The sequence below is a fragment of the Balaenoptera borealis genome (assembly GCF_965194805.1).
Source record: "Balaenoptera borealis genome assembly, contig: HAP1_SCAFFOLD_420, whole genome shotgun sequence".
Lineage (NCBI taxonomy): Eukaryota > Metazoa > Chordata > Mammalia > Artiodactyla > Balaenopteridae > Balaenoptera > Balaenoptera borealis.
Window position 1 is genome coordinate 295,513 of NW_028123776.1, and position 27,106 is coordinate 322,618.

General features: G+C 38.0%; 1 protein-coding gene across 10 annotated transcripts in view; it reads left to right on the plus strand.

Moving 5' to 3' along the window:
* LOC309621421 (serine/threonine-protein kinase MARK2-like) overlaps positions 1-27,106 on the plus strand; it is a 445,069-nt gene that overhangs the window by 99,026 nt on the left and 318,937 nt on the right. For 5 of the 10 annotated variants that reach the window (XR_014240002.1, XM_082408914.1, XM_082408915.1 and 2 more), the window contains 2 exons: positions 4,899-5,053; positions 5,663-5,697. The exons of 2 other annotated variants lie outside the window; for them this stretch is intronic. The gene's annotated coding sequence lies outside the window, so the exon portion shown is untranslated. Of the gene's footprint in view, positions 1-4,898; positions 5,054-5,662; positions 5,698-24,547; positions 24,810-27,106 lie in introns of those variants that run through there. 3 more of the 10 variants (XR_014240003.1, XM_082408913.1, XM_082408916.1) reach the window with 2 other exon arrangements.

Sequence of the window (27,106 nt, forward strand, 5' to 3'; positions counted from 1 at the left end):
GATAATGGCCATTCTGACCGGTGTGAGGTATCACCTCACTGTAGTTTTGACTTGCATTTCTCTAATAATTAGTGATGTTGAGCATCTTTTTGTGTGCCTCTTGGCCATCTGTATGTCTTCTGGGACCTAATTAAACTTAAAAGCTTTTGCACAGCAAAGGAAACCATAAATAAGATGAAAAGACAACCCTCAGAATGGGAGAAAATATTTGCCAGTGAAACAATAGATAAAGGATCAATCTCCTAAATATACAAACAGCTCGTGCAGCTCAATATCAAAAAAAACAAACAATCCAATTAAAAAATGGGCGGAAGACGTAAATAGACATTTCACCAAAGACATAAGTAATTTTTTGATTGACTTGAATGCCAGCTTTATATTCAGAGTGGTCAAGTTCAAATAATTTTTGGGAGAACTGAGCACACATGCAACAAAATGTGAGGACATTAATCGAAATTTAAGGACTATAAACTTTCCAAATAACTCTAACATAAAATCAGTGAAAAAATTTAAGCAATATATAATAGTGACATAACTGTTGCTTCAGTCTTCTTGTAAATTAAATATAAATAACACCGATAAGTAAATTTTCTTATATGGGTTTAATAAAAAATGGTTCTTGAAAATTAAAAAAGAGAAAAATTAAGTACATAATTACATTGGAGTCAAAGTACATTTTATTGTTCTTGTTGTGATAACAGTTGCTAATTTTCAACAATACAGGACTTGTTGCCTAACTATAATTTTCTTTGTTCCAAATAGATTTTTCAAAGCAAAAATATGACATAAATTTTGCCCATAAGATGATTAGACAAAACTGGCATTGGGATGGAAAATCATGTGTTTCAAGACCCTTCACACCAAGAGATATTTAGGCATTATTACTTAGATTAATTGAGCTTTTATTAAAGCTAATTTTCTAGTATTCACACTTCAAAATACAGATGGAAATAAAATATATAGTTCTCAATTTGGCAGGAGTGTACTATACAATTTATAATAAAGTTGATTTATATTAATTGCTAGAAAATTTATGGGCAACAGATTTATTTTAATGGAGTCATTTATTGTCCTAATTTGTTTTATTGATATTAGGATCCGGACATCTTGCTGTTTTAAAAGGATACTCAAGCACAGGGAGATCAGCTCCGTGCTTTGTGACCACCTAGAGGGGTGGGATAGGGACGGGGGAAGGGAGAGGCAAGAGGGAGGGCATCTGGGGCTATATGTATATGTATAGCTGATTCACTTTGATATACAGCAGAAACTAACACAACACTGTAAAGGAATTATACTCCAATAAAGATGTTAAAAAAAAAAAAGTTAACAAACAGCAAATTAAAAATGGATGATTTTTTAATCCATTTACAATCAATTAAATAGTACATTTTGTTTTCTTTTCTTTTTTCTCCTTATGATTGTTGTTTTTCATTGTCGCCCCTATGTCCTTATGCTAATAAATAAAGTTGGTTTCTGCTAAATACAGTATTGAAAATCAAGAAGGAAATACACTATGCTCTTATTCTCCTTTAATTTGAAAATATGTGTATTGGCACCACTATATTGCTTTCAGTTAACGTTAATTTGTGTGTACTTTACATTTTTTTATCAGTCTTGCTAAGGGTTTCTCTTAGTTTCCTGTTGCTGCTGTAACAAATTAACACAATCTTAGTGACTTAAAACACCACAAATTTATTATTTTACAGTTCTGGAGATCACAGTTCAAAATAGGTCCAACTAAGCTACAGTTAAAATGTTTACAGGACCCCATTCCTTCTGCACATTCTGGGAATCCATTTTCTTGCCTTTCTCAGCTTCTAGAGGCTCTCCCCAATCCTCAGCTACTGGCCCCCTTCCATACTTACAGCCTGAAATGAAATCATTCTCACTTTGCTTCCACTGTCACATCTCCTTTTCTGACTCCGACACTTCTGCTTCCCTCGTCTACTCTTTTTCAAAATAAGGACCTTTGTGATTACACTGGCTCACCAGGGTAATTCAGGAAACGCTATGGAGATCCTAACTTAACTGCATCTGCAATGTCTCTTTGCCATGTAAGGGAACATATTCCCAGGTTCTGGGAAATAACACTTTTACAACTTGGGAGGGGGTATTATTCTACTACTACAGAGTTTATCAATTTTATTAAACTTTCAAAGATTAAAGCTTATGGCTTTGTTATTTTTCTCTATTTTATATCTTTGATCTTTGTTCTCATCATTCTACTTTTTATCCTTCTTCTTCCTCTGGGTTTTAAATTTTCCTTTTTCCTTTTTAGAATCTTGAGATGGAGGCTTAGCTTATTGATTTTTTAAACTTTCATATTTAAATGATAAAGTATATCCAAAGACTGTTTTGCCTCAATCATATAAGTTTTGATAAGGGAAATTTCTATTTCCATACTGTCAATAATATATTTTAAATTCCCATTGCATTTTTTTAAAGAAGTGTTAATTTAGACACGTACTGCTAATTCTCAAACACATAAGATTATCTCATTATTCTTCGCGAAAACATTTATTCATTTATGTATGTTCACAGAACATATGATCCTTTGTGACTTATTGAGACTTGTTTTATAGCCCCAAAGACTATGTATTTTAGCTGCCAGATGTAGTATTCTATAAATTTCTGTTAGGTAAGTTAGATAATAATATAGTTTAAAACTTTTATATCTAGAACAGATATAGCAGAGGAGAAGGGGTTGAGAGGTGGGCAAAATGGGTAAAAGGGATCGACTCTGTGGTGATGGATGATAACTACACTTTTGATGATGATCCCGTTGTGTATTGAATTACAGTGTTGCACACCGGAAACTTTTATAATGGTATACATCAATTTTACTTCAGTAAAAAATAAAGCTTTTATAGCATTACTGATTTTTTTGTTTTTAATTATGAGAAAATCCTATTTGAAATAGCTGTGGTTCATTGTATATTTTTCTGTAGCTCCTGTTAATTCTGTCAATGTTTTAAATGTATGTTGCTTTGTGTTATTACTGGTTATTTTCTAAATTCAGCTTTTTAATCTTTCACTTTTCAAAGTGACTTAAATTATGCCCATTAGCCATTATTGTAAGTAAAATACCATGTATTGTTGTTTTGTCCTTTGTACTTTAGTTGTCACTCATTCTCCTTCTATTATGTGTTATGTATCCGCAGTGTAGTTTTTTCTTTAAAGAGTTAGTAACTATTTAATATATTTTATAAATATTATTTTATAGTTAAATTCACAATTTCCCTTTCCGGTGATCTTCATTTCTTCCTGCAGATACGTACATCAGTAAATTTGTGCTCATTTTTGTTTGTTTGTTTTGGTTTGGTTTGGTTTTCTTTGTCTTATCTGAAGCGCTATCAACAGTATTCCTTGCAGTCTGGTTCAGCTAGCAACAAATTCTGCCTGTTCTTGTTTATTTGAAAATTTCATTATTTAACCTTAATTTGGGGACAAAATTATTAGTAGATATAAAATTTGGGGGTTACACATTTTTCCTATAATTTCATTAAATATATGATTTTATTATCTCTGGCTTCACTTGTTTCTGATGATGTTAGCTCTCATTCTTCTTATTGTTGTGCCAGAATATAGTGTATCTTTTTATTTTCTGGTTAAATATTATTTTCATTTATGATGCTTGACTATGATGTGACTTTCTTTGAATGTATTCTATTTGTGTCTTGCAGAATTTTTTAAAAATAAGTTTTTGTTTTTAGAAAAGATTTTAGATTTATAGAAAAATTGAAAGGGTAATACAGAGAGTTCCCATATACCCAGCCCCGAGTTACATTCTGCACCCATCCTGGATTCCCCTGACCTCTTAAATGATTTTTTTAAATTTGTTTATATTAATATTTACTATTTGAGCTGTAAAGCTCTATGGAATTTTACAAATGCTTAGTGTCATGTATCTGCAATGAAAGTATACAGCATTGTTTTGAAACGCTGAACATATTCCCTGTGTTTCATCATCATTTCTAGCCCTTCTTTAATCTACTGGCCATTACTGATTTACCATGCCTATAGGTTCTGTCATTTCCAGATGTCATATAAGTGGAATAATTCAGTATGTAGACTTCTGCTACTGGCTTCTTTCATTTTACCCTATACATTTAATATTCATCCATATCCTTTCATGGCATTTTAGTTCATTTATTTTTCTTCATTGAATAATATTGCACTGTTTGAATGTACCACACTTTGTTTATCCATTCATCTATTTCTCTCTTGATTGTCTTTGTCCCTTGTGAAATACCAGTTGACTGCATTTCTGTGCATCTCCTTCTGGGCTGTTTATATGGTTTAATTGATCTATGTGTCTATTCTTGAGCCAATATCATGCTCTCTTGATTACTGTAGCTTTATAGTAATTCTTGAAATCAGGAATTGTTAGCACTACAGCTATGCTGTTAATCTTCTATTATTGTTTTGGCAATTTTAGGTCTTTCTCCTTTCCACATTAACTTGATATTAGTGTGTCAATATCAAGAAAATAGCTCACTGGAATTTTGATTGGAATTGCATGGAATATATAGATACAGTTAAGAAGAATAAACATCTTAATAATATTGATTTTTCCAGTCAGTATACACAGAATAACTCTTGATTTATTTAATCTTTGGTTTCTTTTATCAGCATTTTATAGTTTTGCACATATAGTTCCTATACATATTTTGTTAGATTTATATTTAAGTACTTCATCTTTATGGTACAATATACATGGTATGTTTTTTTTTGTTTTTAATATTAACTAGAAATTTATTTTATTTATTTATTTTATTTATTTTTGGCTGTGGTGGGTTTTTGTTTCTGTGCGAGGGCTTTCTCTAGTTGCGGCAAGCGGGGGCCACTCTTCATCGCGGTGCGCGGGCCTCTCACTATCGCGGCCTCTCTTGTTGCAGGGCACAGGCTCCAGACGCGCAGGCTCAGTAGTTGTGGCTCACGGGCCCAGTTGCTCCGCGGCACGTGGGATCTTCCCAGACCAGGGCTCGAACCCGTGTCCCCTGCATTGGCAGGCAGATTCTCAACCACTGCACCACCAGGGAAGCCCAACATGGTATGTTTTAATTTCAAATTTCATTGACTTATTAAATGTATGTGTGTTTATATTTATATGTACGGTATATATACAAAATACATATATATGTATGTATAGCATATACACAAGAATATATACTAAACCATGAATCCTGTGACCTTGTTATAGTCCTTTATTATTTCCATAATTTTCCAAAATTGTATTTTTCTGCAGAGACAATCATGTCATCTGCAAGTATAGACAGCTTTATTTAATCCTTTCCAAGCCAAATACTTTCTCTTTTTTTTTCTTTCTTGTTTTAACGTACTAGCTAAAAATCTCAGTAAAACGGAGAGTAGGAAGAGTAAAAGAGAATATCTTTCGTTTTTTCTGGATTTTAGTGAGAAAGTTTTCAACTTCTTAACATGATATATAAATATTTTTATTTCACGTAATGCTTGTGTCTGGTTTTGGTATTATGGTAATGCTGACCTCATAGAATGAGTTTCCTCAGCTTCTGTTTTCTGGAAGGGAATGTGGTAATTGGCACCATTTCTTTTGATTTGGTAAAATTCACCGGTGACTATCTGAACTGAAGGTTTCTTTTTTGGAAGGTTTTTGATTATTGATACAATTTTTTTTTAATAGATATGGGCCTGATCAGATGACCTGTCTCTCCTTGTGTAAGTTTTAAGCATTTGTGTCTGTGAAGAAATCATCCTGTTTCATCTAAATTATAGAGTTCTGCTTGTTGTTCTTTACTGCCTTTTTAACATTCATGAAACAGGTCAGGATGACGTCTCTTTAATTTCTGATATTGGTAATTATTTTTTCTTTTCTTTTCTTTTTCTGTTAACCTGGCTAGAGGTTTATCAGTTTTGCTGGTCTTTTCAAAGAAGTTTTTGGTTTCATTGATTTTCTCTACTAAAGTTTTCAGTTTCAATAACTTATGCTCACATATGTATTATTTCTTTTTACTTTCTGCTTACACTAATATTAAATTGTTCTTCATTCTCTAGTTTCCTGAGGTGGAGCTCAGATTACTGATTATAGATCTTTCTTCTTTCTGAATATATGCACTTAATTTTCCTCTCAGCACTGCTTTCTCTGTATCTACAATTTTTTTTAAATTTTTAATTCTATATTATTGCTTTTTAAAATTCCTCTTGAGACTCTTCTCTGTGAACCACATGAGCTTGAGAAAAATGTATATTTTATTGTTGTTGAGTGGAGTATTCTATAAATGCCAATTATATTAGTTTGATTGCTATTACTGTCCAGGTCAAGTCTATCCTTACTGATTCTGTACCTACTTGATCTATCAGTTTTTGCTTCACATATATTGAAAGCTTGATGTCAGATTCCACAACTTTAGGATTTTTATGTCTTTTTGGAGAATTGATACTTTTATTAATATGTAATGTCCCACCTTTTCCTTGGTATTTTTAATTAAAAAAAATTTTTTTTTAACATCTTTATTGGAGTATAATTGCTCTACAATGTTGTTTTAGTTTCTGCTGTATAACAAAGTGAATCAGCTACATGTATACATATATCCCCATATCTCCTCCCTCTTGCATCTCCCTCCCACCCTCCCTATCCCACCCCTCTAGGTGGTCACAAAGCACCGAGCTGATCTCCCTGTGCTATGCGGCTGCTTCCCACCAGCTATCTATTTTACATTTGGTAGTTTGGTAGTGTCTATATGTCAATGACACTCTCTCACTTCGTCTCAGCTTACCCCCACTGGAATGGTTTTGACCCAGAAAGAATGTCACCTATAAACAGTCTCAGTGTGAAACAAGATAGAGAACAACCCCTCAGGGAGCTCACTGTAAGGCTGGAGGCAAGGCCCCTCGTACACTTTTCTTCACTCCCACATGGAGCAAAAGACTCAGTTATGTGTTTAGTCCAAATCTTGTAAAGCAGCACTGGCTGTAGGGGCTAACCCTGCCCTTTGTTTCCAGGTGTCCCAAGCTGATTCTTAAATCAGCCTTGTTGAAATTAATATGCCTACTCCAAAGTTTTTAGTTTAGTATTAACTTAATATGCCTTTCTTATTCCCTTTACATTTTTTGAATTATTGGAATTTATTTTTAGAATAGTTTTGAGCTTGCAGAAAACTTGAGCAGCATGTTCAGAGTTCCCATATACTCCCCCTCCCACTCCTTCCCTTGCCCTCATTATTAACATCTTGCCTTGGTGTGGTAAGCACGTTAAAATTGAACCTACATTGATACATTGTTATAAAATAAAGTCAGTTATTTTAAGGGCTCACATTCTTTGTGATCTACAGTTCTGTGGGTTTTGTCAAAGGCATGATGTTATGTACCCACCATTACCACCACATCATGTGGAATAGTTTTACTGCCCTAAAAATCCTGTCTGCTCTAGCTGTTCATCCTTCCCTCCTCCCCTCCCCAATCCCTGGCAGATTGTTCTTTTTTTCACTGTGAATATGATAAATTCCAGATTTTCTCCAAATATATTATGGCAGATTATACTCCAACACATGGAAGGGAAGTATTATCACAGTAGTTTTTTTTCAAATATAATCAGACTGGGTTTATGCCTCTCCTACAAAGATTGATAATAATAAAGTATATTGTCTCTAACACTTGTTCACCTGAGTTTGGATTATATAAGAACTACTGAAATAGGCCACCAATCTTCCAACTCTTGTGCTAGAAAGAGCCTCTTTTTTTTTTTTTTTTTTGTCTAAACCATACTAGCCTCTAATGAATTCAGCCAATTAAAGGAACTAAAGGTTTCTTTTCTCATTGTTCCTATGATCTATGTACTCTGTGTGCCTACAAGATGCCAGTATTAAGAGTTCATTCCTTGCATATTCTCTGTCCATCACCACTGCCGTATGCTATGAGGAAGTGCTTCTTCTCCACCCCTCACTTGGGTTACAGAAGGATTAGTCTGTATAACCACTTACTCTAGGCTAAGTGAGGTCTTTGAGTGCCTCATAAGGCCTCTTTAGCCATAGTTCTTGATGCTCTGGACTTATTGGCATGTTCATAGGAGTTTTTGTGGAAATGTAGTTACCTGGAAGTGCTGAGGTGTTTGTTCGCTTGTTTGAAACTTGAGTAACGTAAACACCTTGTTCTTCTGCTTAATCCCCAAGGATTGACATGGGGATGGTTCAATTTCTCCTTTTAGTATATTCAGTAGACTAACACAGCAATGTGCTGTGTTCTCCTTCAATAGTCCTTGTTACTCCCATTTACTACCCACATGGTAAGAAAGCTGTCCTACATGTTTATCTCAAACTTACATGGAGAAATTTGAGAAGAGTCAATTAGTAGAACCATCCATAATGTCAACTACTCGTAAGGGTCTATAGAGGCAAACATAGATACATATATCCATGTCTGTCTGTCTATCTATCTATCTATCTATCTATATCTCCTCTGGAAATTTTTTTCCGTGATACATTAGTTGGTGGGAACGAATTTTTCATAGAATATGTAAAGGCCATTTCATAGAATATGTAAAGGCCATAGAATATGTAAAGGCCATATATACAAACACATGTTTGTATATATTTCATAATTTTCTATGTATATGCAGATAGAAATCTACACACCAAAGTTCTACTTCATTTATGTAGTTATTAAGGTTATTTTTATAATGAAATGTTAAGATTTCAAAGAATTTTTATCTCCTAATTTTCTCCCAAATATTAATTGAATTACATAGGGGAACATGTAATCTAAATTCCTAAATAGTTATATCAATATTGATGCTAATTTTCAACGCTTTTTTCATCAAGTGTATATATTAATAAGATGTGTGAAATTTTTTAATTCTAGTAATAGCTTTAGGTATAGATATTTTTTTTTGATTTGTATGTGTGTGGTGTGTTTTATTATATATTAGTCTCTTAAATCAAATAGAAAACAAAAAGTGGAGCTACAAACCAAAGTTACAACAGGATTAGCTTTTCTCATCGCCCGTCTATCTACTTTTGTCAGAGGTCTTTATTTCTTCATAAGGCTTTGAGCTACTGTGCAGGGTCCTTGACTCCAACCTGAAGAACTCCCTGTGGCAGGCGGGTCTGGTGGTTAAGAACTCTTGATTAACTGGGAATGTCTTGATTTCTCCCTCATTTTCGAAGGAAAGTTTTGCTAGATATAGGATTCTTGGTTGATGGTTTCTTTCCTTCAACACTTGAAGTACATTGAGCCATGCCATCTGGCCTCCGAGGCTCCTGATGAGAAATCTGCTCTTGACCTTCCTGGCAAATCTTCTCTCAGCTTCATAGAACTTTCATAATGTACCTTATCGTGTCTTATGCAGCAGAACATTTTGTATAGTATCGTGAAGTCAGTTAAGTTGTAACATTATTTTGAGACCAGAATTTAAGGAAAAGGAATTGAATATTTCAAGTGTAGACATTATGAGGTCTTTAAAATTATTACAGATTTTCAAACTAGAAATAAAAAGGCCACTGGAAGTATCCTACAGATTTTAATTTATAACAAAGTGAATACCAATATCTAATAACACACGTAAAGAAAAATTTCTTTGGGATCCTTTTTCCTAAGTGTAAAGGGGCCTTGAACTCAAGAAGTGAGAAAACCCCTGTGGTTTACCCCCAGCTGTGATGCGTCCATTTCTTGCTCTGACCTCAGAGTGCACCACTGTGATGTACTTCACAGAGCCCTGTAACAGGGGCAGCTGGGCTCAGGTTTTTGGTCCTTAGAGCCCAGGAAGCTGCTTTTGGTGACCTGACGGCCTTGGACCTACAGTTAGCTTGTTTTTTCCTTGTTTCTGCCATTTTGTTGATTTATTTTTCTCTTTTCTCTACTCTTTTTTATCTTTCTCATTTTTCTTTCTTCTTTGCCTTTTTCTCATTTTTCTCTCTTTATCATTTCTTTTAGTTTTAAATTTTTTCTTCTCAATTTTTTGGTGTTTCTTTTCCATTTCTTCTGCTTTCTTTTCTTCCTTTGTTCTTTTTCTCATTTGTATCTTAATTTTAGTTAGTATTGCTAGATTAGTACAGTTAGCATAGTCAGTACTGTTGGTATAGTTAGCATAGCTGGTGTAGTTAATACTTGATTAGCATAGTTAGTGTAGTTAGTGCTAGTTAGCACTGTTGGTACAGTTAGCGTAGTTAGCGCTGTTAGTAGAGACAGCACACTTAGCACTGTTAGTACAGTTAGCATTGTTAGTTAGCGTAGTTAGTGTTGCTAGGTAGTGCTGTCAGTCAGTGTAGTTAGCAGGTCACCATGATGCAGGGCCTCACAGCCAACTCTGCTGACAAGGAGGCTCATATTGATGGCTTTGAGATCCTCCGCACCATTGGTGAAGGCACCTTCAGTAAAGTAAAGTTGGCGCGGCACATTCTGACCGGGACACAGGTGGCTCTCAAGGTGATTAAGAAAAGGCATCAGAGCGTCGCAAGTGTCCAGGCAGTTTTCCAGGAAGTGTGCAGTATGAAGCTCCTGAATCACCCCAATATTGTAAAACTGCTGGGGGCGATTAACACAGAGGAGGCATTTATTCTGGTGATGGAGTACCTCAGTGGGGGGGACATGTGCCACTATTTGAAGATCCATGACCGTATGACAGAGGCGGAGGCCCGAGGCCCGTTCCGGCAGCTGCTCTCCGCCCTGCAGCACTGCCACCAGAGGGGCATCGTGCATCGGGACCTGAAGCCAGAGAACATCCTCTTTGATTCCAACATGAATATCAAACTTACAGACTTTGGCTTCAGCAACAAGTGTGATGACTCTGGACAAATGGACACAATCTGCGGCACACCCCCTTACTTTGCCCCGGAAATCTTCCTGGGGCAGAGCTACGGCCCTGCGGTGGACGTGTGGAGCCTGGGAGTAGTGCTCTACGCCATGGTAACTGGGTGCCAGCCCTTTTGGGGAAAAGACTACCAGGAGCTGCGGAAGCAAGTCCTACAAGGGAAATACCACATCCCACCTTATCTGTCTTTGGAGATAAGGGATCTATTACAAAAAATGATTGCCCTCAACCCCAGTGACAGAGGCACCTTACCTGACCTCATGAGTCATGCTTGGTTAAACATGGGCCAGAAGGAGCCACTCCAGCCACCCTGTGAAGAGGACCTGAAGGTGACAACGGTGACGACTCCGGGCTTGACTTGCGACCAGATCCAGGATGCTGGAACAGGCAGTGTGAGCGCCAAGAAACCCCAGGTAGGGGCCTCCATCGTAACTGTGAGGCCCTTCTGTCGCGGGGACCTCAGCGGCAGTGAACTTGAGCCTTCTCAAAGCCCTGTGGTGTCCCCCCTGAAAAGCAGGTGGCTCTACCAGGGAGAAAACGTGCAGCTGCAGGAAGACCAGCAGGCGGAGCAGAAGACCGGTGAGTCTGCCTGTCCCCCACCCAGCCTGGAGGCAAGGACTGCCACCCCCAGCCCAGCCCCCCAGTGTGGCACTGGGACATCCCCCTCCACCAGCAGCAGGATTGGAGCCCCAGAGGGAACCAGCTGCCCCCCGGGTGTGTCCAACACTGGAGGGTCCTCCCACACTGGGCAGCCTGAGAGTGTGTCCTCATCCACTCCCTCTGGCCACAGCCAGAAAAAGCAAGGGGTGGCTAGGAGAATCTGGAACTTTGTTTTGAAACATCTTTGTTGCAAGCTGCCCAGCAAGAGGCGTCATAATAAAGTGAGCCCATGTGAACCCCATGCATGACCGAGGCAGGAAGGTCAGGCCGCCGCGCTCCCTGGGGCCCGGTCCAGTGGAAGATGAGGGTGTTCTCTGCGCGGCGTTCAGAAGCATCGTATCCAAGACCCTGGCCAGCTCAGAGGATGGTCCGGAGCAGCCCGGGCGACCGAAAGCGAGGCCACCGTGGCTGCAGGTCTGCCCCTCAACCCCCACCTGGGTGAAACTTCAGAGACTGGACTGTCATTCCTGGGTCACGTCTCCCCTCCCCCACTCTTCTGTCTTCCGTGTTGGTGGGGGAGGGGGATAGTTCTTGTTCCAAGGACTCCTTGGTTCTTCCAATTCTAGTTAATAAACTTGATGCTCGGGCTTCCCTGGTGGCGCAGTGGTTGAGAATCTGCCCGCCAATGCAGGGGACACGGGTTCGAGCCCTGGTCTGGGAAGATCCCATGTGCCGCGGAGCAGCTGGGCCCGTGAGCCACAATTACTGAGCCTGTGCATCTGGAGCCTGTGCTCCGCAACAAGAGAGGCCGCGACAGTGAGAGGCCCGCGCACCGCGATGAAGAGTGGCCCCCGCTTGCCACAACTAGAGAAAGCCCTAGCACAGAAACTAAGACCCAACACAGCCATAAATAGATAAATAAATACTTTTAAAAAAAAAACACAAAAAACTTGATGCTCCAGAAAGATGTATCACACCCTGCTTTGCATCTGCTGTGATGTATAGTGCTCAAGGAGACACCTAGAAAGACAGAAGCTGAGAGATTGGAGTGTGGATGCACAAATAGAGTTACTAGGAATGAGAGAAGTACAATTTAAACTCAGTTACTGGGGCGCACACTTCCACTCCAGCACAACGCAGTGCTTTACATGTTTACATGGCCCCAAGGTATTATAGGACACATTCCCATTAGCTCTGTTGCTTCTGGGCCGTGCTCAGGAACTAGGTCAATACAGATGCTCCTGGGTGGGGATCCAGCGTCCACACTGCTCAGTTCCATCCTTTTCCATAAGCCCGAGCTCACCCCCAGCCTCCTCCCCACAAACAGGTGGAGGTCAGCTCATGACTCTCACAATCCTCAGGTTCTTCCAACCTGCTTTCATCCTTGGGGAAAACCAGCCAATTGTTGGCTTGTTTTTCCCAAAGTTATCATCCTCTTTATTTCTAATGTGGAACACCTACCCCTTTATTCAATTTCAGATTTTATAAAATACTGGAAAAGTCTTTGGCTTTAAGCTGCTTTTTTCTGCTTTCCTACAACAAATGTCCACTGAGAAAGAAAACAGAAAACCATTATCTAATTGAAATTGTAGGAGCAAATATATGTAGAAAAAATATATATACCTTAATACTGTCCCATTTGTATACGTATTTCTGATCAGTGCCATTTGTATAGCTTCACTATTAATTGTCAATTCCTTTGGGGTAACCTGGAGTCCCTACTGACATGCAAACATTCTCTGAGAAAACAGCACTGCTATTACCACTTAACTATGCTTTAAGGTAAATTAATTTGTCAGCTTTGTTGGTATGACCACTGACAGTCACTAGACTGCAGCTCGTTAAGATTGGTTATAAAATGTGTTTTACTGGAGGGCGGGGGAGAGGAAGTTTCTGAGCCCAGTTGATATTCTCAGACTAATTCACAGTGTGGTCTTGGGGGCTGTTCCTGTCTCTGGAATAGAAGCGGCCAGAGAGTGAAGAATTACAAGAACATTTACTTCCTTCATTTCCTCTTTAGTTCTAAATATATCTCAATGTCCAAAAATAAAAGGCTATGTAATATATTTCCAGTTTTTCTTTATGAATAGGATCAGTAAATAATTAATAAAAGCAAATTAAAAGTGAACTTGTCACAAAGGGAACAATCCTTTGTCTGACATTAGTGAACAGCCTGGTTTTTAATATAAAATATTTTATAAAAGAAAATTATGCTGAGTTGCACTCAGGGTAATTAACTTTTCAGATGCAATAGCTTTAAACTATTTATGTTGCTTGAAAATAATTACTTGTAAGCAATTTGTTTCAATTTTATAAACTAGGGCCAGTTATTATAGGTATTACAGAAGCAGTAATTGCTATTCAGCAGGGTGACGCTTTGCTCTGTCCTCTCAGCGACTCCTGGTTGGAGATACGGGGCCACAGGACGGTAGGGAATTTGTAGCTGCTTTGCTTTTAACATCATTGTGTTAAGGCTGCAAGAGACTAGCTTATAAACTATGAGAGTCAGGCAAAGAGTTTGAACCTACACTATAAAATCCTGTAGTTCTACCCTCTTTACAATATCTGGCAAATCATTCATTTCACTAGGTTTATAGAGAGCCATTTAGTAAAATGAAATGGGTATCCTATGGGTAAAGATTTAATGTCTAGTGCAATCTAGGGCATTATAGTGCTACCTTCCAGCTCTTCTCTCCCAGTGTCTTATACTGGAGTTAGTGATGTGCACATATCTATTCATAGTTCCTCATTCCAATGAACTGTAAGGTCTTGAAATTGAAGGCATGACTTAGCAAAACTTTTTTCAAGGAGCAGGCACACAGAATATGAGTGCTGATTACATTTCATAATTAAATTCATTTTTTTTCTAATATAAACATTGAATTTCTCCTTAGCTTTCATACTAAGAAGACCTTGCAACTCACAAGATTTGACAAATAACTCACCTCTTTGATTACATGTTTATTTGCATATTACTTTTTACCTGATATGAGAAAGAACACAGCTAAATACAGTTGTACTGGGAGTTTTGTACACATGTGGAGGGATGAGAGAGAAAGGGTGTCGCTAACAATGGATTCTGACAGCAAGAGGGAGGCAGGAGGTCCTTAAGGACAATCCCTATGATTAGTTAGTGGTGGAGCTGAGGGGGGTCTGTATTCCAGTGATGTTTGTTTTGGTTCTGTTTTTATCCTCATAAGTGTGTATCTGAGCAGCAACCCCCTGATTGGTTTTGTATTGGTTATTAATTATTTACTAATTATTAATTATTAATACAACCTCTGTATATATTTTGTAAAATTTATCTATATTTTATAAAACATATTTTATGTTATTTATTAGATAAAACTTTTTGTAATCTTGTAAAAAACATTAGCAAGGGTTAAAATGATCATCCAATTTTTTTTCTCTATAGTAAATATAACAGGGACTTTTGGAAGAAAGAACCATTTTAATGTGTGTAATCTTCCTAAACTGTATATGTGGGAATCCATATGAAAATGCCAGGCTGGCCAAACCTACTAGATACATAAGTACATACTCGTTAAAATGTTGAATGATGGTTCAAAATCATGGCTCAGTTTGGAACCATGACTAGAAAGAGCTAGGAGAATGGCAGTTAGATAAATACTTAGTATTTCTAAAGGGATGTGGGACACAGTACCTCTTAAACATGGCATGCCCAAGAGTCACATGAAAAGGAATTGTAGTAAAGGGGTTTTGACTTTTCAATTCTCATTCAAGATTATAAACCAACTCTGGAATCATATGTGAACCATACCTAATCCTTGCTTGTTGCTCAACCTATTGTGTCTAACTCTGAGAAGCAGATTTCAGAGGGACAAAGGGAAAGAAGTTTGCAACACTAGGCCTATGAATTAAGCCCTGCTTAGTTCTCCTCTTTGATTTTACTGTGTACTGATATAGTATACGTCAAAGCATTTTATATAATCTGCACACCAAAGAATTCACACTGAAATGTGGTTATGGCACTAAAACTATCTTGCCAAAAGCCATTCTCCACAGAAGAGGAGTGAATGTGTGTTCCCAAACTTAACTTAAAGTGATAACTTGATAAAATCCTTTGAATATCGGATGTGACTGGTGTGTAAACTAGATAGTGTCCTATTCAAAGATGCTTCAGGGTGTTTCCTGAAATAGATGTACTTATTTGGATTGGCTATATTTTCTGTCACTCCCTGTCTGAATTACAGGAAGCGCCTCATCATTCGGTGACCTGATTTGACCCCAGTTCCTCTCCCACAACTTCTCTATATGGTAGCCAGAATTGTCATTAACAAACAGAAGTTCAGTCTTTCTAAATTAGCTCCCATTTCACTCTGAATATAAACCAAACTCTTCAAAATGACTTAAAAGCCCCACATGATTTACCCCTCCCTTAGTTCTCAGACATCTCACATCACTGAGATGCAGCGGGAGCTCCGGTTCACCTTCTGCTTCTCCGGTGACACTAGCTTCATAGCTTTCTCCAAACATACCAGACAAGTTCCACATTTAGGATTTTGCTCTGACTCTGAATGGGTCAATTTTCCCCAAATAGCTTCATGGGTGAAGTCCCTCACTTCTTCAAATTTTTGGCTCAACTATCACCAAAAGGAGGTCTACCCATACCAGCCTAAGTAAAAGTAGAATCCACCCCCAGGCCCCGCCTACAATTGAAAACCCTTTCCTTGTTCTTTCATTCCATAAGGCTCATGGCCTTTTAATGTAAAATATCATTTATGTGTCCATGTTTATCATTATCTGCTGCCCCATCGCTTCTAGAATATAAGCTCCACAAAGGCAGGCATCTTTGTTTGATTCACTAAAGTATCTTTGGAAAGTGAAATAAAACCTGGCTCATTGTGGGCCATCAATACATTTTTTTTTTTTAAGTTGAATTAAATGAAAAGGAGACAGGAACAAATCATGTTTTGGCCTACATGTAAATGATAGCATTAAATTGTCAATTGTCCTTGGAAACAATTGGAGAAAAGTTAGAAAATCTTTTTTTTCCCCCCTTTAAAAATCAGCAAATTGTATAGAATTGAGAATTTACCTTGGAGCAATTTAGAATCCATGTGTTGTTTGAATTTTGACTCAGCAATGTCTTTAAGTTCACCAAATTAATCAAGCAAACAAACCTGAGTCTAAATGCAGACTTCCTTACGAAGTACATATTAAATGATCTTACAAGTATAGGAGGGAACTGCTCCCAGGAGTGGGGTTGACCGGTGTCAGAAGCTAATAAAGGTTTGAATATTAAAATAAATAGAATTAAATTAAATTAAGCCTTAATGATCATGAACAATGAAGTAAGTTTCCAATGCTATATATCAGAAAGACCTTCCTAAGAAAAAATGTCATTTGATTAGTTTCAATAAGCTTTATTATGCTCAACAAATCAAGGGATGATCTACTTAATTTTTCATATTAAAAGTTTGCTCTCCAATAGGAGAGCTCAGGAATTGTGGGGTCTATCATATATATTAGTTTCCTTAAATTTCCTTTCTCTTGCACACACTTTTTTAGTAAATTAATGGCAGGGTACAGCTGGATGCTTCTGGAGATGTTAATCTTTGATATCATTGAAGTGTGGACCTAATAAGAAATTAGATCTCTTGACCCAAAATGGGCTTAAGATGTGCATAATTGTAAACATTTGGATGTAATGAGGGGCTGGATTTGGGAGGTGAGCAATAGACCAGAAAGCAGTAAGTATGGCCTTCTGTGGTGAAATAACTGACAAATGATAGATTGGTCTATATTGTGTAACCTAGAGAAAGAGAGCAGAGCAGAGTAACTAGAGCACAGGCTCTGCCTGGAACCAGACAGACTGGATTCAGAGCAAGCTCTAGCATTTATTCAAATTCTGCCCCATAATTTCCTACTGTCTCAGCCTCTGGAGCTGTAATCTCTTCCTCCTTAACTCAGTAAAGTGAGTGGGTCTGCTCACATTCTTCTGCTTCTGAAAATTGTTCCAGCCAGAAAGTTTAGGTGATTGTAGAGCTAATAATGTTTATTTCCTTTCTGCCAAGGAGTATCACATCACGTTCCCAATGTTTTGGAGTCAATAGTTTGATTTTGCCCAGTTCTCCTGTTGTTTGAAGTCAAAAGTTAAGTCTATTCTTTGTTATTTTATCATGGCTTGAAGAGGAATTCTCTTATTTACTTAAATTTCTATATCACCATTTACAATCTAGCCTACCTAGGCTTACAAGAAAAACCTTACTTCTCTCCTCCACTTATGCTACCCTCTTTTATAATCCTGGTAAGGTTGCCTTTGTCAATCCACAAGATTGATGAATTTGAAATGATAAATAATTAAATCCCAATTTTTAAACCATATTTTCTGTTGTAGTGCTCGAATTCATCCAGTCATAATATCTCACCTCTTGATCTCTTACTGATCACTGGTCATAAACTATATTCACCTGAATTTGGCTTGCCTTCCTTCCTTCTTTCTTTCCTCCCTTTATCTTTCTTTTACTAGGGCCGCCTCCAAATGGCTATCATGAAAGCAAGTCAAACTCAACAGTCCAAAATAAAATTCATCAAATTTCTTCATTAAATCAACTTATTTTATGGTGGTTTTTACTTTATTAAATGGCACCAACAGCTATTCTAAGCATCTTCATCTCTTCCAACATCCATTCACTTACCAATTCCAGTCAACTCCACCTCCTAGATAATTTTGGATTCTATATTTACATTCTACCCAAATTGTCACAATTCCAGGTCAGTTATTCCTCTTAACCTGAATGATTGCAATGACATCTTAATCTGTTTGCCTGTCTACTTCCAATCTATATTGCAGTCAAAATTTAAAATTTATTTTTAAATATAAATCTTAAAAATATAAACCATACTTTATTACCTGTTCAGTGAAAACTCTTAATAGTTTCCCATTTCCCTTAGGGAAGGGAAAGCTACTTAACATTTGGCATTTGAACCCTGTTGACATCTGTAACATTGTATTCTCAGCCTTCCCACTGTTGACAGAAATAATAAAAAATCTATAATAATAATAGAGAAATGTTTTATTCCAGCCAAAATGAGGACTACAGCCTGGAAGACAGCCTCTCAGATAGCTGTGAGGAACTTCTCTATAGAAGCATGGTTTTCAGTATAGTTTTATATCTTGTCAGAACAAAAAAAGCAAGGAAGGTACATTCCTTCCAGGTTTAAGGGGGAAAAAAAAGACAGAATAGTATGTACACAGTGGATCAGTGTGGCCTTGACACCTGGGAAGGGAGTCTTACCATTGAAGGAATAATGGCAATTGCATCCCAGGAATGGAGGCATTTATCTCTATCTTCAAAATAGACGTTCTTTACTTCTGGACAATGCACCCTTTAATGGTTAAAGCCAAAATGACTTCCCTGTACCTTAATAGGTGAAATTTTCTTTCATTATTTCCATGTTTTGATTGCAAATCTTTTGATATAAAGCTTTGATGATCAAAATATTTGTTCCTCGATGCCAGGGTGGTACTACCTGCCTGCAGTGGGTGCATCGTGTCCCTCAGTGACAGGCTTTTTCATACATATATATATATGTATTTTTTCCTAGTTATCCATTTTGGGGGGAAAACTAATCAGATATAGTGAACAAGCACAGAGGTATATGCTGACAGGGAAACATTTTATAGGCTACACATATTATCAGTGATGTCAAACTGTTGAACAAACATTGTATTTGTACTTTCAGCAGTAGATTTAAAGCAAGTGTGATACATGTCATGCGTAGATTTATAACTAGGAAAAGAATAGTGATACCTACTATGACAATGATAAGCATCTGTAAAGCAGAGTGGGAAAAAATTCTTATTTCTGAGATGAGCCAACTGAACAGATCACTTAGAGTCAGTTTGCCTTACATCTTGTAACCATTTTATCTTTTGGGAATGTTTCTCTAGGTATATCTCTTCTGCAGAGGTATTGATATAAGGGCAACAAGTAGTGTGAGCAGTAGCACAAATACTTCCTTGTTTAGCCAGTGGAAAATCTAAGGCAACCCTGTTATCTTATACTTTTTGTCTGTTCTGAAATGATTTTTAGAGAGCCCTCAGCTATTTGATGGTAGCTGATCGATTTCTGATCATATCTCTCTTTACATATACTCTTGCACTAGGAACCAAGATTCCCAAAAGACTTTGCTACCAAGTATCTTGATATCCTGCTAACATGGATTTATTGCCTCTGTAATAAAGAGAGAAAGAAGGTTCTTCTATTTCCATATGTATAGACAATGGGATAACATAATATCCTAATAAACATAAACCTTCTATTTGCCAGCTATTAAGATATTTCTGTGCACATCCTTGAGAAGGTGGGTCAATTCCAATACTAAGACAAAACCTGGGGGAGCACAAGTGATTCCTCCCAGAGTGCTCTCATTGATAGTCTCATTAACTGGAAGTTTAGTTAACACAATGTTAACCCATGAATCATTTTTCTTGCAGGCTTTCCAAAAGCCATCTGTACTGTATTTAACATATGGGAGTTACTGGCATAACTTACTCATGTTTTTTCTCTTTAAGACATTTGTTCATCAAGTAAGAGATGGGGCAAAGGAGCCTTGGGGTAATCTGTGCTCAGTCTCTAAGAACTGAGGATAGTATCAGACAAGGGATGGATCCATTAATATGTTGAAGAATTTGAACCTGAAGGCCAGACAGAGGTTAGTCTAGTTGAGTGGTAATTTTAGGAACATCTGAAAAGTCGGTGACAGGAATTATGAAGGGCTTGTATCAGTATTTTTATTGACTGAGGAATTTGATGAGAGATCCAACCAATCGGTTAGATTGCCCCCAGTAGCTATACTTTGTGACAACTTTACCAGATAATTTTCTTTCCATAATGAGCATTGAGGCAAAAGTATAGCTAGAAGTAAAACAATAACTTTCATTTAAAAAAAAATAACTTTCAATTTTCATAGTGAGACAGATGTTTAGAAACCAGTTCATTTGAACTAGTAGGATGGGTCATACAGTCCTGGTTCTGATTCTTGGGTCAGCTGTCTACCACTGCTGTCATCTTTTCCTCCTGGTGTGGGTGTTCTTTCTGCTCTGTTTGAGCACTGACTTAAGTCTGAGGTCAGCATTCCTCTCTACAGACCAGTCCAATGCAAAAACCCTTTTTGAAATGAGGGATGTGAATCCATCAGTCTATGGCTTTTAATTTGGCAGTGCATGGATTAGTTAATAATACCTAATAAGGTCCTTTCTGACATGGCTACAAAAAGTCTTTGATTTGATGTGTTTTCTAATTAACAAAATCTCCAGATTGTAATCCATGATCCTCAAGGTCTTTGTTTCTGGGGAGCTCACTGTGAAAGGAATTAGCTACCAACTTTGCATTTCTTTTAAGTGCCTCAATAAGACCCTGACAACAATGTAATATATCTCCCTTGAGTAAGGTTTGTGCACATATTCCCTCATCTAATTACATAGGGTGTCCTGTTAGTATTTCAAAAGGAGACAGCTGATGTTTAGCAAAATGTATAGACCTAAGTTTGAGAAGCACTAGCAGAAGAGCTTTTGCCCATGAGAGATTAAATGCTTCTGAAGGTTTTGCCAATTGAGTTTTGATAGTGACATTAATTCTTTCCACCAGTCCCAAAGATTGGGGGTGATAAGTGCAGTGAAAATGCTGCATTATTGGCCATATGTCACAAATAGATTTAATTATTTGTCCAGTAAAATAATTTCCCTGGTAACTGTGTAACTTGGAAGGAATTCCCCAAACAAGAATTATCCTTTCAGATAGCAATTTAACCTTATAGCCATTGCTCTTCTTCAAGGAAAAGCTTCAACTCAGTGTGAAAACATACAGATCATTACCAAGATATATTTATATTCTTGAGACGGTGACATTCAGACAAAGTCCAATTGCTATACCTCGAAGGGACCCTTAGGAAGAGAAAGTGGCCTTGTGACCCATGAAGTGATTTTCTGGGATTATATTTAGGGTAGATACTAAAACAAGCATATACTTTATGAGCCATCGTGGGAGATATTTTCCAAACATAGTGTTTTCCCCATAAAACCATTTTCTCAGGTGTCCAATGAGTTAAAGAATGTACATGCTGGGGTAATGGCATTTGAGCTCCAACAGGCACTATAGTTTGTTTGTTTGTTTAATTATTTCCAAATTATATTTGTGTGACAGGTCCAAAATTCCCCCTTATTGTTGCCCTATTTATTTCTCTTCTTCAATGGCATATTTCTTGAGCCGGCAGATGGAAATCTTTCACTGGGTTGGCAGGGTTAGCAGAGAGCGCTGACCATTCTCAAGGCTAGACAGAATGGGTATTGAAAGCTACCTGTTTGGCTGCCTCATCAATAAGCTGATTTCCTTTAGCTTCCATACTGTCAGATTTGGAATGCACTGGTATTTTAATAATTGCCAACTGTTTTGGTAGTTGTATACCACTTAATAGTCCTGCAACCTGTTTTCCATTTTTTAATATTTTTTAATAAGCTTTCCTGATTATAGCATCAAGCTTTAATAAACCCTTGATGTTTCCGTAGCATTCCAAAGTCATGTGCCACTTCAAAGGCATAATGACTGTCAGCATAAACATTTGCTACCTGACCTTTAGCTCGTTGATGAGTTGATGAGCTCAAGTTAAAGCAATTAATTCTGCTTGTGCTGACTTTGTTTTTTGGTAAAAAAGAACTTTCAGTTATGTCCATTGTGGATGTTTCTGCATATCCATCTTGGTAATGCCCTCAATCATTTTTTAAGTAGGACCCATCTGTAAACCAAAGTAGACCAGCATTATCAATAGAATTTTCTTGCAAATTATTCCTAGGAGTAAGAAGATAATCTGTTTCTAAAATGCAGCTGTGGTCATTTTCTTCTTGTGGTTCTGGAAGCAAAGTTGCAGGGTTAAGGTTATTTTTGTGACATACAACAATTGTAAAATAATAACTAAAATTATGACTAATAACATTAAACCAGAATATATCCAAATTTTAGCAATTTCATATAATCTCTACAACATATGTTTATATCATTTACCCATACTATATAACCTAAGAAGATTTACCATCACTCATTTGACAGTGTTTCCCATGTGATTTAACATACCCAATAAGCCTAACTAAGTTTATTTTTTTAACTTTGTATTTTATATTGGAGTATAGTTGATTAACAATGTTGTGATAGTTTCAGGCGTACAGCAAAGTGATTCAGTTATACATATACATGTATCTATCCTTTTTCAAATTCTTTTCCCATTTAGTTTGTTACATAATATTGAGCAGAGTTCCCTGTGCTATACAGTAGGTCCTTGTTGGTTACTAATATTGGAATGGATTTAATTAAGTTTAATTTCTATCTTTGAGATGCTTCAGGTGCCTTCTGAAGCATCCCAAAGTTACCTAAAGGTCAAAAAACCTTCATTTAGAATTTGATTTGAGGAAGTTTGTCAAAGACATCAAAAGGTTTTAAAAACACTTGGCTAAGTAGGATCATAAGTCAGTATGAAACAATACTTATGCACTCAACCAAAGTGACAATAAATGATTTCAAGGGCAAATACAGAAAGTTACAACAGACTGCTTAAAAAGTAAAGAAACTTTACAATTTGTTATCAAAAGCAGATCAATACCTCAAGAAAACTCTGTCACCTAACAGAGAGAAAATCTAATTCAAACTTTGCACCAACTGACTTTTAATATCAAAATTCACTTAATTAAATCCATTCCAATATTAGTCAGTCCCGAGAACTCTTTTCTCAGGGTTCCTTTTCCACAAACCTTCTACAACTTTCTATAGCCACATTAGTTTGTCACTTATTTTCTTTTGAATTTGGAAATAACCAGCTTTGGGACAAAATTACTTTATTTTCCCTCACCAAAAATACATTTCCATTCCTCATACCATCTTTTATGGAAAACACACACCCTACTTTCCTTTCATGGAAATATTTCTCTTATTATCTTTAGTAGTTCCAATCACATTCATTAGTCAGAATTCTTAACCCTTGAAACCCCAATCTCTAGCAAAAACCAAGAAGCAAGCAATTGTGAACTGTCTGTCATACCAGCATGTCCTGATTGGTAAATTTATAAGTATATTCCATAACCTCTAGAAACATACATTTTCTAACAACATAATTACTTTCCTCAATGTGGTACAAGATGTGTGTCCAATAAACCAAAGCATCTTTAGTTTTTCTTTAATAAGACAAAATAGGTAAACTTTGACTTACTTAGCAATTAATGTTTCAATATTTCATCTAATTTGAAAATGATCTGGATATTCAATGAATCCCTATCATTTAACTTAACATAGCAAAGCTAAAATTTCAAGTTATCAAAAAGATTTGGAGAAACTAATTGAAGTAGACATACCATAAAACATAATTATTCTTAGAGTTCATCTGAAAGCTTTTATCTCATTTATATTACTTAATTTACAAATAAATCATTATACCCAATTTTGGCTTTCTTGCTGACAAATCTGTAACAGAGATAATGTGAACTTATTTGACGTTTAGTAAACTTAGGTACAATAAAAGTTTTATACTTCAGGTTGTTAACTGTGAAGATAGACCTATTTAATTAAACCAGTAAATGTAAACTTGTTTTCATTCATTAAAGTATAGTCTTAGATCACCTGATCCTTTAAAAAATTCAGTTTGGTTTCCATTACATTTAGAAATACTTAATTTTTAAGCACTTATTTTAAGTCAATTAAATAGAGCTCTTTTACAAACTAATTTTGATAAGATCATTTGAAGGTAATGATATATCATGTCTCTAATGTACGCACAGACATGTAAACAGACACAAGCAGAGATCTCATAGCTTCATTTTAAAACTTAGTCGTGAATCAGGTATTACAATGTAAACTCACTAGTTTGTAAATAAAAGTTGGAATAAGTTAAATTTACTTGCTTGAGGTTAAAAATGCCTCTTTCCCACCCCCCACCCCCCTTTGTTTTTTTCAGTTTTGGGTTCTACTGATTGAGCAAAGGATGTAGTCTCAGGCAATGTGGTCTGTGTTTACGTTTCAAGGACATAATAAGAGTTATAACCTTAAGCTTTCTCCTAGGAGTACTTTTGTTCCCTTAGGGTCAGAATTTTGAAAAGATATTTCATCAAGCCAGCTTTTTTTTTTTCCTAGCTGTGTATGCAAAAAAAAAAAAAAAAAAAAAAAAAAAACAGTTTAGGAATGTCAAAAGAGCCCCATCTTGGCCAATTAAGAGTTAAGTTGGGCCCCCGGCGTCCAGAGCGCGCACGCAGGGCACGCACGGCCGGCGGGGCTGGCGCTCCAGGCCGTTGGTCTCCCCGCCCGGATCGCGCAGTATCGCGAGCATTGGGAGTAAACACCCCGCATGGAGATCCAGGCGTGTTCGCCGCGGAGGCGCCGTTATCCCGGACCAGGCGGACCCGAGCGTGAGGCCGCCGCAGGTACGTCAGGCGGCCGGCTCCCAGGAGCCGCCGCTTCTCTGTACCCGCGGGGCCGTCCGTGCTCTCCGGCGTGCCCGGCGTGCTCAAGGCCCTGAGGGCGCGGGTCTGCGCTGGCGGGGGCGGCGGGCGGCGGCGTGGCCTCGTTGCGCCCCGGGAACCGCGGGGCGCCGACTGGGCGGTGCGAGGGCGACGGTGCGGGGCGCGGGGAGGACGGGCGGCTTGACGCTCCGGTGCACTGCATGCCTGCCCGTGGGAGCCTCGCGGTCCCCTCCGCTCGCCCCAGACCGGCCCGGCTCCCGGCTGGTGTCCCCGCGTGGCCCTCTTTGCGTGTTGACACGCTTCGGTAGCTTGCTCCATTTCACCGTTTTCTTTATCTGAAATACACTTTAACGGAGTCAAACCATATGCCTGGCCCTGGCCCTGGCCCTGGCCCTCCGCCTCCGAACAGACCGCAGTTCTCGGTCTGCTCCCAGAGGGAGCTGGTATCAGATCTTAAGGGACCTCGGTTCTCTGCCCCGTCTCGGTCTGTACGCACTGCTCCACTGATTTTTCAAAAATGCGGGGTAAGAAGCTCGTCGGCAAGTTGGGTCCGGGAGGCTCTGGTTGACTCTCAGAACCAGAATGCCTTTCAGACCTGTAGGATCTTAAAATCTTGCCTTGCCCTGTCCTGAATGTGCTGCCTGAGACTGTTATACACCGTCTACATATGTTCATTAAGATGTGTACCCCTTGTTTGGGTTAGATCTCCTGAGACTTTTGGCCTGTTTGCCTATGCAGATTAAGTTAAATATTTACAAGTTACTTTAGATTCTGAAGGACACTTCCAAGTGTCCTTTGAGAGTGGCTTAAGATTTGAGTTGAACTGGAGAATTTCGTTTCCTGTGGCCCTTTAGTCTTGATTGTGCTGGTAAGTAGCGCTCTCACTTAAAGGTCTCAGTCTGCCTGAGTATAAAAATGAGGGGTTTGGAGAACAGTGACTCTTCCCACCCTTTAATCTGCAGCACCCATTTTATATATATATTTTTTAACGTGAGAGCTTTGTTAAGGTAAAGTTACATACCATAAAATTCACCTGCTTTAAGTGTACTTATTCAGTATTTGTTGGTAGTTGTTGTTTTAGTAAATTTGCAGAGTTCTGCAACCACCATGACCCATTTTAAGATGACATCCCCAAAAGATGGCTGGTGCCCATCTGCAGTAACTGCCTGTTTCTAAGCCCAGCTCCAGGCAACCACTAATCTTTTTTCTGTCTCCTTAGATTTGTCTTTTCTGAATATTTCGTGTATTCAGGTGAGATCGTATGTGGCCATTGTGTCTGGCTTCTTTTGTTTCGCATACTCTTTTCAAAGTTCATGTACATTGTACCCTGTATCAGTAAGTCATTCCTTTTTTTTTAGTTGAAGTAGAGTTGATTTACAATGTTGTATTGGTTTCAGGTGCACAGCAGAGTGATTCATTTATACATATATATTCTTTTTCAGGTTCCTTTCCATTACAGGTTATTCCAGGATATTGAGTATAGTTCCCTGTGCTATACAATGGGTCCTTGTTTATCTATTTTATATATAGTAGAGTGTATCTGATAATCCTAAACTCCTAGTTTGTGCCTTCCCCCAATACTTCATTCTTCATTCCTTCTTATGGCCCAATAATATCCCAGTGTATGGATATAACACATTTTGTTTATCCATTCATGCAGGACACTTTTTTTGGGGGGGGGGGGCTGTGTGGCATGTGGGATCTTAGTTCCCCGACCAGGGATCTTACCCGAGCCCCGTGCAGTGGAAGTGTGGAGTCTTAACCACTGGACGGCCAGAGCAGTCCCCTGGACACTTTTCTCAAATAAAATGTTACGTTTCCATGTATGATGCAGATGGCCAGAGCCCTTTTTGTTAGAGGTGGCGGCAGGGGTGGCGGGTGGGACCCTTGCCCATAAGCTGTCTCCGTTGTGCTCCCCAAGTATCCCTAAAAAAAAAAAAAAAAAAAGGAGTTAAGTTATCTTTTGTTGTATCTTCCTATTTTGTCAAATACTTGTAATTATCAGCTCCGTATTGTACATGAGGCTACCTGGAGTTCCAGTGGGTGGCTGCCCGCCCAGAAGCTGGTCAGATTTAGAAGCACAATTTCCCATTATCTTTTAGTTTCATTTTATTTTAAAGTCTGAACAATTTCTGAGGACAATGTAGTGGGTCAGAAGTATGCTGCTTGCCAGCTTAGCTCCTCAAGGGGTCACCCTTGACTCAGTTCAGCTCTTTTGTGTCTCAGTTTTTCCTGCCAGGAGTCTAAAACCACCCTGG